This window comes from Pogoniulus pusillus, chromosome 23 (assembly GCF_015220805.1).
Source record: "Pogoniulus pusillus isolate bPogPus1 chromosome 23, bPogPus1.pri, whole genome shotgun sequence".
In the NCBI taxonomy this organism is placed as follows: domain Eukaryota; kingdom Metazoa; phylum Chordata; class Aves; order Piciformes; family Lybiidae; genus Pogoniulus; species Pogoniulus pusillus.
The window spans coordinates 12835076-12843787 of NC_087286.1; the positions used below are offsets into that span (position 1 = coordinate 12835076).

An 8712-nucleotide genomic window follows, 5' to 3' on the forward strand; every position below is an offset into this window, starting at 1 on the left:
CAATTGAAAGGTTTGGGTTTTTTTTTTCCATAATTACATTTTAACTTCTTGCTGGAAAAGTTATGTTGAAATATTTTTCATATTACTTTATATGATTACTGAACTATGAAATAGAAGTGTGGGCATATTTGGACAGAAATCTATCTGTAACCTACTGCATTGTGGAAGGAAATATGCTTAAAGAATGGAACTTTTGACCTGGCACTATGATTGATTTATTTAACAAACATCAGATTTATGCCATGAAAAACAGCATCCAACTGGTTTCCCAGTGGAAAGAAGATAGTTTGCTTAAAAAGCCACAAGAGGGAGTCAAGAATTACTTTATAATGTTAAAAACTAAGCTTGTGAGCATCTATCTCACATGCAGGGAGCAGTAAAGGTAGCACAGAACCGGAAGATGATTCCAGGAACTCTCAGTTGTATCTGGCTTAAGAACATTTTCCAGTGCTCTAACAGGACTTTAGATACTGAAGCATATTAATTATTCAGCTGTTTTTTTTTCCTCAATGAGAAAAAGCAGCTTAAATCTATTCAGGGAGCTAACTTGCGTAGAACATCTTTCTTCCCTGTCTCTATAAGGTCCCATTTTGTGCTGCTACATTGAAAAGCTCTTTGTCTGCACTGAAACATCACCCCAACACAGGCTGCATAACCACTGAATGTTGGGAGATGTAACATTAATCTGATTGAGTTGACTATTGTTGTGACCCATCTAACCACAGAACTGACAGCTACATAGCCTCTTTCTGCAGTAAAGACAGATTCTGCCAAATGTTCCCATGCTACCACACTCTGCTTCCCTCCAGCCTGGACACAGAGCAGGGATGCAAACAAACAACACAGGCAAGCAGGTCCTCTGCTTGACAAATCCCTGCTGGTGCTCATGAAGTGCTGTAGGGACAGAGCAGTCAGGCTGGTGCCAGAGCTGGAAAGAGGAGTCAGAAAGTGACATATAGGCTACATATGCTACATTGCCTCAAACCTACCAGGCACCTCTCTGCAGGTTAAAGGTGACATTAGTCTTACTGTCTCCAAAAGATTAATTTTCTCCTTTTTTATCATTCTGTATCCCGCTCACTGCTCAGGATGGCAGGACTGGCAGCACCAGTGCTGTACTGACCAAGCCTGGCTGTTGCTTCAGGGATGTAAAGTCTTTTATGTTCTTAGACATGCTGAAGTTCGGGGGGGGGGTGGGGGGGTGGGTATTTTGGGGTTTCTTTCACTGAAAGTCTGTTTTTTCCTATCAGTGTTGGAATTGTCTGTGGCTTCTGGTGTGTGGCCATGCAAAAGTGTTCTCTGGTACTGCTGCTCTGAATTCCCATTCTGTCCTCACTAGGAGTTACCCTGACCTGAGCCAGAGGAGTGAGGAATTTATATTCACTTGCCAACACTGATCTGCTTAGGCTAAAATTTGCCTATTCCATAAGATAAGAAAGAAAAGGTGACTGATAAAGCCAGATATGTAGGCAGTGTCTTTCAGGTAAACATTCTCCTTTTAAAATATCTTTTTCTATACTTTATTATTTGGTATGTAACAGATTTGGGGCAGTGTTGCTGGATAGCTGCTGGTCAAAAGGGATCTGGGGGTTGAAATAGACAGGCAGCTGAATATGGGCCAGCAGTGTGCCCAGGAAGCCAAGAAGGCCAAAGGCATCCTGGCTTGAATTAAAAATGCTGTGTTCAGAAGGAGGAGGGAAATGATTGTCCCCTTGGACTTGGCTTTGGTGAGGCCACACCTCAAGTATTGTCTTTGGTTTTGGACACTGCAATACAAGAGAGATGTGGAGGTGTTGAAGCGAGTGCAGAGGAGGGCAACGAAGCTGAGGAAGGACCTGGAGAATAAATTTATGAGGAGCAACTGAGGGAGCTGGGGATGGTTAGTTTGAGGAAGAGGAGGCTGAGGAAAAGACCTCATTACTGCCTACAAGTACCTGAAGGGACATTGTGGAGAGGCTGCTGGTCTCTTCTCACAGGTAATTGGAGACAGAACAAGGTGGGATGGCCTCAAGCTGAGGCTGGGGATGTTTAGATTAGATATTAGGAAGAAGTTTATCATGGAAAAAGTGATCAGATAGTCAAATGAGCTGCCCAGGAAGGTGGTGGAGTCACCCACCCTGAATATGTTTAAGAGTCGTTTGGATGTGGTGCTTAGGGCTATGGTTTAAGATGAATCCTGTAGAGTAGGGCTCTAGGTTGGACCTGGTGATCCTGAGGGGCTTTGCCAACCTGGATGTTTCTGTGAATCTGTGATAAGTATGCTAAAGGATTTGTTTCAGTCTTTGGGCAGGCCTGGTTGCCATTTTGCCCCTTTTGCCCCTCTGTGCATTTGCTTTAGCACTCAGGTAAGCAGTTCTGCCTTCATTCACAAGCCCACCTGAAATAAGTTTGGCTGTGGCTGCGAGGGAAACCAGCTGAAGTGCTTCCCTGGCGGAGCTGCTAAATCTCTGCGGATGACACCAGCTGTTCGTAGAGCAATTGTTACTCGTAGATCAGCACCTCTCAAGCCCCGGTGACATTTCTGCAGGCTATGTAACATTATTTTTGCTGACTGTGTCTGGGATCCCAGCTGCGAACGTGCAAGAGAAAGTCATGCTATTGTCTTTGCACTTCCTCCTCAGCAGCAAGCGAGGGCTGTGTCAGACCCCACCGGTGTGCTGCTGTCTAGGAAGGAAATCAAATGTTCAGCACCAAGGTTTCCTAAGGTGATTATGCAAAGCTTGGCTACAACTACTCAGAAAGGGGGGGGGCGGGGGGTGTCGGGGAATGTATCACTGCATAGAAGTAGCAGATGATTGTCGTTAATTGAATGCGTGTATTTGGCAACAAGGAGAGCTAGTACATACTGTGCTATAGCACAGCAGATGGCTTCCCAGAGAGACTCTTCTGTACATATTAATACGCTGGGAACAACACCAGGCTAAGCAAACACAGAGGAATTTTCTTGAGACTTAATGAAACTTAAATGTCCTCATCTCAAATTTCTCCATTCTCAGAATTTGTCTTGTAACCTGTTGAGTCCAAAAATACACTTTTAGCGTGTGTGTGCAATAAAGGTGCCCCACATCTACTACCTAAAGCTAAGAAGGATCCCTCTAAGAGTGCTGCTAAGAAGGGCGCTTGTGAAGTGTGGCCACTTCAGTATACAAAGTGTCACCTGAGAAACAATTCATTTGCCACGCTGTTTCTTTACTAGGGCAAGTGGAATGGACCTATCTTGGCAAAAGGATGACCAGGATTAGTTTTCTCCAACAGGAAATAACTTCCTTTGGGAAGTATAAAATAGGCTGCATGGTGATAAGGAAGCTTACAGACAGATTTGGTTGCCGGAGGAGAGGACAAAGACCTGTGATTTCTCCTTGGACTCCAGATTATGTTCAAGTGAGTAAATTAATGAGTACTGGGGAAGGCTTTTGTTTTTATCTCTGTCTCACAAAGATGATCTTGGTTTACAGCTTAGGACTGTGGTCTTGCAGCTAACTCATCAAGTCCATCACGTGAGATGTAGAATACAGAATCAGATTCATGGGTCTTACACTGGAAGCACTGTAAGTAGAAATCCTGAAGATGCTGTCATGAGAGTTAACGCAGTCTCTGGAGGGGGAGCTCTTGAAACTATTAGTGGACCACCTCTCATGAAACCTAGTTTCATACAAGCCTGCCTTGATAAAGTCTGAGAGTAAACCTGCTTCTTACATTTTCCCTCTCACCTATACACTGTGCAATATTTTTCTTTATCCCTATTGCTTTAATTGGTGAGAAGGAAATAATCTGATGTGGCAGACTGGATTTTTAATGCTTCCAAGCATGACTGTTTCTGGTTTTCTTCAGATTCATGTTACTGCTAATGCTTGGGCCTCACTTCTCTGTGTCTGTCTGTCCCTGCACTTTCACGGAAGAGGTTGGCTTGCAAAGCGCATTACTTTATTCTTTGTGCCTGAAAGGGGTACATGATTTCTAGAACACTTAAAATTGTTTACAGGAAAAAAAGGAGTGCAGTTAAGGGAGCAGCCGAAAGAGGTTTCACATCAACTGTCTAAAGGTTAACATCCAGTGAGTGCTGCATGCAACAGAAATATCCTTAGATGTAACCACACCATTATCTCTTTTTGACTATAGGCAGAAGTATGTTAAGGTAGTTACAACCCAGTTGTTACAGGGAATGAACTGTATTGATTGGGGAACTAATTTTATCAGCAGATACCACAGGAAAAGACTCAATAAGGTGCTAGTAGTGCTCAATGTTTATTGAAACGTTACGATTGCGATCCCTCCGAATCGGCAGCTGTGACCAATGCTAAAGGGGGGGAACAGTGATAATGTCTTCCTATGAAGGGCTGCTCACCTCCTCACTTTTAGCTATCAAACATGCTTAATCTTAACAGGTCATAAATAATGTGCATTGCACCCTGCCACTGCCGTCTAGCCACGACTTTTAATCCTGTACACCTTACACTTCAGGAGGAGGCAAGCAAGATAGGAAACTCAAAAGCCATTTGCTTGCTTGCAGCATAGGTTTTGCCAGATCTTAATGAGAGTGCAGCCCAGACAGCTGGCGAAATATCTGTACTGAGTGAGTGCAAATGGCAACCAACAGATTCTCAGTCACAAAACCTCTGCAGAACATGTCCAGTGCAGACAGCAAAGGTCCATCGTCTATCACAGAAATTGATCACCTCAGAAGGTTCTAATTCAGATGGTGTTTAGTGCAGGATTCCTGTTGCTCGTGGAGTCTCTTAACAGGCATTCATATAAATAAGAAAAGTTTTCTGTGAAGAGTATTCACATTAATAGTGGAGGGAAAGTAGTGTTTAGCCAATATTCCACCTTAGTTCTGTTTCTGGGGGATAACAGTGAGAAAAGAAGCAGAAGCAGATTTGTTTGCTGTGGATGGAATGGTGATGTCTTTATTAGGTGGAAGGGGAAAAAAAATTAAAGGTTACAAAATCCTCTCTGTCTTTGATAACTGGTCAGAGTCTCTTGTTCCCTTTAGTCATAGAATCATAGAATCAACCAGGTTGGAAGAGACCTCCAAGGTTATCCAGTCCAACCTATCACCCAGTCCTAGCCAATCAACTTGATCATGGCACTAAGTGCCTCATCCAGTCTTATCTTGAACACTTCCAAGGATGGTCACTCCACCACCTCCCTGGGCAGCCCATTCCAATGCCAATGACTCCCTCTGGGAAGAATTTCCTCCTAACATCCAGCCTATACCTCCTCCAGGCACAACGTAAGACTGTCCCCTCGTTCTGTTGCTGGTTTCATGGGAGAAGAGACAAACCCCCACTTAGTCATTGTTAAAAGCAACAGGTTTACTTCTGAGCCTGTTACTTCACAGTAAACACAGAGTATAGTGCCTGAAACAGCATTTTTCAGGGATTGTGCAGAGTTACACACCTAGAAAAGCAGTTTTGTTAAAGGCATCATACTTCATAGCGTGTTGATACGGCAGAAACAAGTCCCACACTCAAACCAAGCATGCACTGAGTGCTAAGGAACATGTGCCTATGATTCTTCGCAGAAAGACCCTGCGATGCTTTCTCTCTCACAGCAACGCATCATAGGGATCCTGCGTTTAGAAATTGCCTATTCCGAGCGCCACTAGATGGCATCGAACGCCTGCCAATGAAGCCAGCCGGGCAACCAGCAGCCGGTTCCCATCCTCTGAAGGGAGGAATAAAGGTGCTTGTGGGGTCACTACGAAATAGTTACCTGTCACAGTGATGCTCTCTATTTATTTATTTGTTCATTTGTTTAGTTATTTCCTTCAAATCTTGCCGGATCGAGATTAGTGAAGTTCAGCAGTTTTGAATAAATCCAACTTCAAGAAATTCTTTGTCCAGAAAACACTAAATTGAGCAGCAGTGTTGATCTGCTCGAGGGCAGCAGGGCTCTGCAGAGAGATCTAGACAGGTTAAATCCATGGGCTGAGGACAATGGGATGAAGACCAAGTGCTGGGTCCTGTGCTTTGGTCACAACAACCCTAAGCAATGCTGCAGTCTTAGAGCAAAGTGGCTGGAAAGCAGCTAGGTGGAAAAGGATCTGGGGGTGTTGATGGACAGCCAGCTGAACATGAGCCAGCAGTGTGCCCAAGTGACCAAGGCAAAGGGCATCCTGGCCTGGGTAAATCACAGTGTGTCCAGCAGGAATAGGCAAGTGGCTGCAGCCCTGTACACCTTTTGACACAGCTTTGCATGATCAGTACTCGGTGTCCACTCAGGCTGATTTGGAAGGCAAAATCAATAGGACAGCAAAGAACAATGGGCTAGTTTCTCTCAGGGTCAACAGATGAGCTGTTTAATAAGGCAGTCCTGGCAAGTGTATTATGCCAGGTGCGTGAGAACATTGCTATGGCAAAGGCCACAGTTCCTCTCCTTTGACCCAGAACAAGGTGCCAAGAACAGAAATACTTGGACATAAATTAAATGAGAGGGCTCCACAAGGTGATGCAGCTTTACTATGCTGGCTACATCACACACATAAGTGTATCGTGGTCTGGTATTTGTGGACAGACTCAGACAAAGAGGAAGAGAAGCAAGTAGTCCTCCACTGCAGCTGTGCTTGGTTTTGACATCAGACAAAGTAGCTATGGGAGATTCAAAAATACAGTATTAGGCTTATTTTTCCTACCAGATGTAAGATGAACTCATTTTCATTCTAAAATGCTTACACGCTGCTGTTTTCCTCAAGAAAGTTCTGATTCAGCTCATAAAGGACAGGTCTTCCTACCAAAAGAATCCACTGAGAATGCTGATTCTTGCACTGGGAATTAAGATATATTTTACTGAACATGTGGAATGACAACATAATGACAATTCCAGCTTCACTAGTCCCCAGTAGAAAAGAGGCAGATTAACTGTCTCCAAAACTGGCTAGTTTTATGTACACTTCCCCTCCCCCCCCCCCCTGCCCCCAGCTCTCCCCCCAGGAGACATGGTTGAGTGCTCAACTGGTCCTGTTGACTGAAAGAGAATTCCCTCCGATTTTTGTTCCTTGGGGCTGCTTGGATGAAGCTCAGAGGAACAACTACCTGACTGTTAAAGCACTTTGCCAAAAGGCTGGTGTTTAGGTTCTCTTAAACTGGTTATAATCAGCAGCTTTGGGTCTCATTAGCATCTTGATGGTTAGCAGCAGAAAGCAGTAGAGCTGTGATCAAGTAGGAATTTCAAACTTTCTGCAGACAAAGACCTTTCAAAACATGTTTTCCTGTTGGTTGAAAGCAGTAGATGGAAGTAAGAGGTGACTTATTCTGCTCTTTTTGAAGATTTATATGGCAGACCTATTTTCTCCTTCATAACTTTTTCTGATGGACTGATACCAAATTGCTTCAAAAAGGTTGCATTTATTGCTGCAACCAGTTCACAGTTCAGCTAAATCTTGGGCTCTGCTGTGGTAGTAGGAAGAGATTACAGAGACAGAAAGTTCAGGGGTTTGCCTCTCTCTCCCCATCAACAGATATGTGCTCCAATCTTCCACCTGCTATGTCCCTGTTCTGATGCTTACCTCAAAAACCTTTCTCCTCAGCAATAACAACTGGACCCTCCCCTGGTATTCAAACACTGAAACGTGGAGAGAGTGCTGGAACTGTGTTATGGTGACATGTGACATGTGGAGCATTTTGAAGACAAAATAAAAGTACAGACAACAAACTGCCCTCTACATCTCAACTGAAACACATGAGCAAAGAAATAAACCTTGCATGTGTTTGAAGTTGAAACCTTTGCATTTACTGATGCAAAAACTTAGCAGATCACAGAATCAGAGTTGGATGGGACCACAAGAATCGTCCAGTTCCAATCCCCCTGCCATGGGCAGGAACACCTCACAGTAAATCAGGCTATCTAGAGCTTCATCCAGCCTGACCTTAAACTCCTCCAGGAATGGGGCCTCGAACACCTCCCTGGGCAACCCATTCCCGGCAGCAGGAAGAGCTGTAGATTCCTTGCTTTTGGTCTTTAATTAATATCTCCCTGCCTTGTTGGTTTCTTTGCACAGTAGCAACACTTCAAAAGCTTTAAGGGAAGGTTGAAATCCATTTTCTGTTTAACTTGGCCTTTGTTTGTCAGAGAGTACCACATACCAGCCATGTAAAAACCCAAATCTCCTCTAAAGCAGCATCTTTAAAAGTTTGATATCGCTGGTTTGAGGCTCTTGGGTGGAGGGGACATACATGGTATGTCTGTATTATTTTCCTGTCCCTTCATCTGTTAATGAAACACTTAGGCACACTCAGTCAATATCGTCTTGAGACATTTGAGGACTCAGAGCCAGCTCCTTGTTGGCTGGATCAATATCAAAGGCAAATCTTGAGCAAGGCAGACATTTGAGGGCCAAAGGGCTTTCTAGTCTAGAAGGAGCTAAACCTAGAGAAATAAGCCCACAGAAGTGCAGAGCCTTCTTTCAATTAGCCATGTTGAACCACTTAAGCATATTTTTTCCTAATTCTACATACTTTGGGGTTGGTGGGTTGGTTTTTTTTTTCGCTTTTCAACAGGACAGTGTAGCCAAATTAAACAGAAATTACCATACTTATTAAATGGCAATTAGGGTTTGTTTGCTGCATTGCATTTCTCTCAAATTAATTTACTATTGCTGTCCTGGTGAACAGTTAAACCATTTGATATGGTTGAATGTGCACATTAATATAATTTAAAGAGCATAATGATTACCCATTTTATTACTTCTGTATTGTAATGCTGAATTAATTT

The 8712-nt window shown here is 43.6% G+C and overlaps 1 long non-coding RNA gene across 1 annotated transcript; it reads left to right on the plus strand.

Annotated features, from left to right (window-relative positions):
- The first annotated feature begins 3223 nt into the window (after positions 1-3223).
- On the plus strand, positions 3224-7614 carry LOC135185532 (uncharacterized). Its single transcript, XR_010306525.1, has 3 exons — positions 3224-3381; positions 3456-3548; positions 7529-7614. It is a non-coding gene; the product is annotated as an uncharacterized LOC135185532 (long non-coding RNA).
- Positions 7615-8712: the final 1098 nt, after the last annotated feature.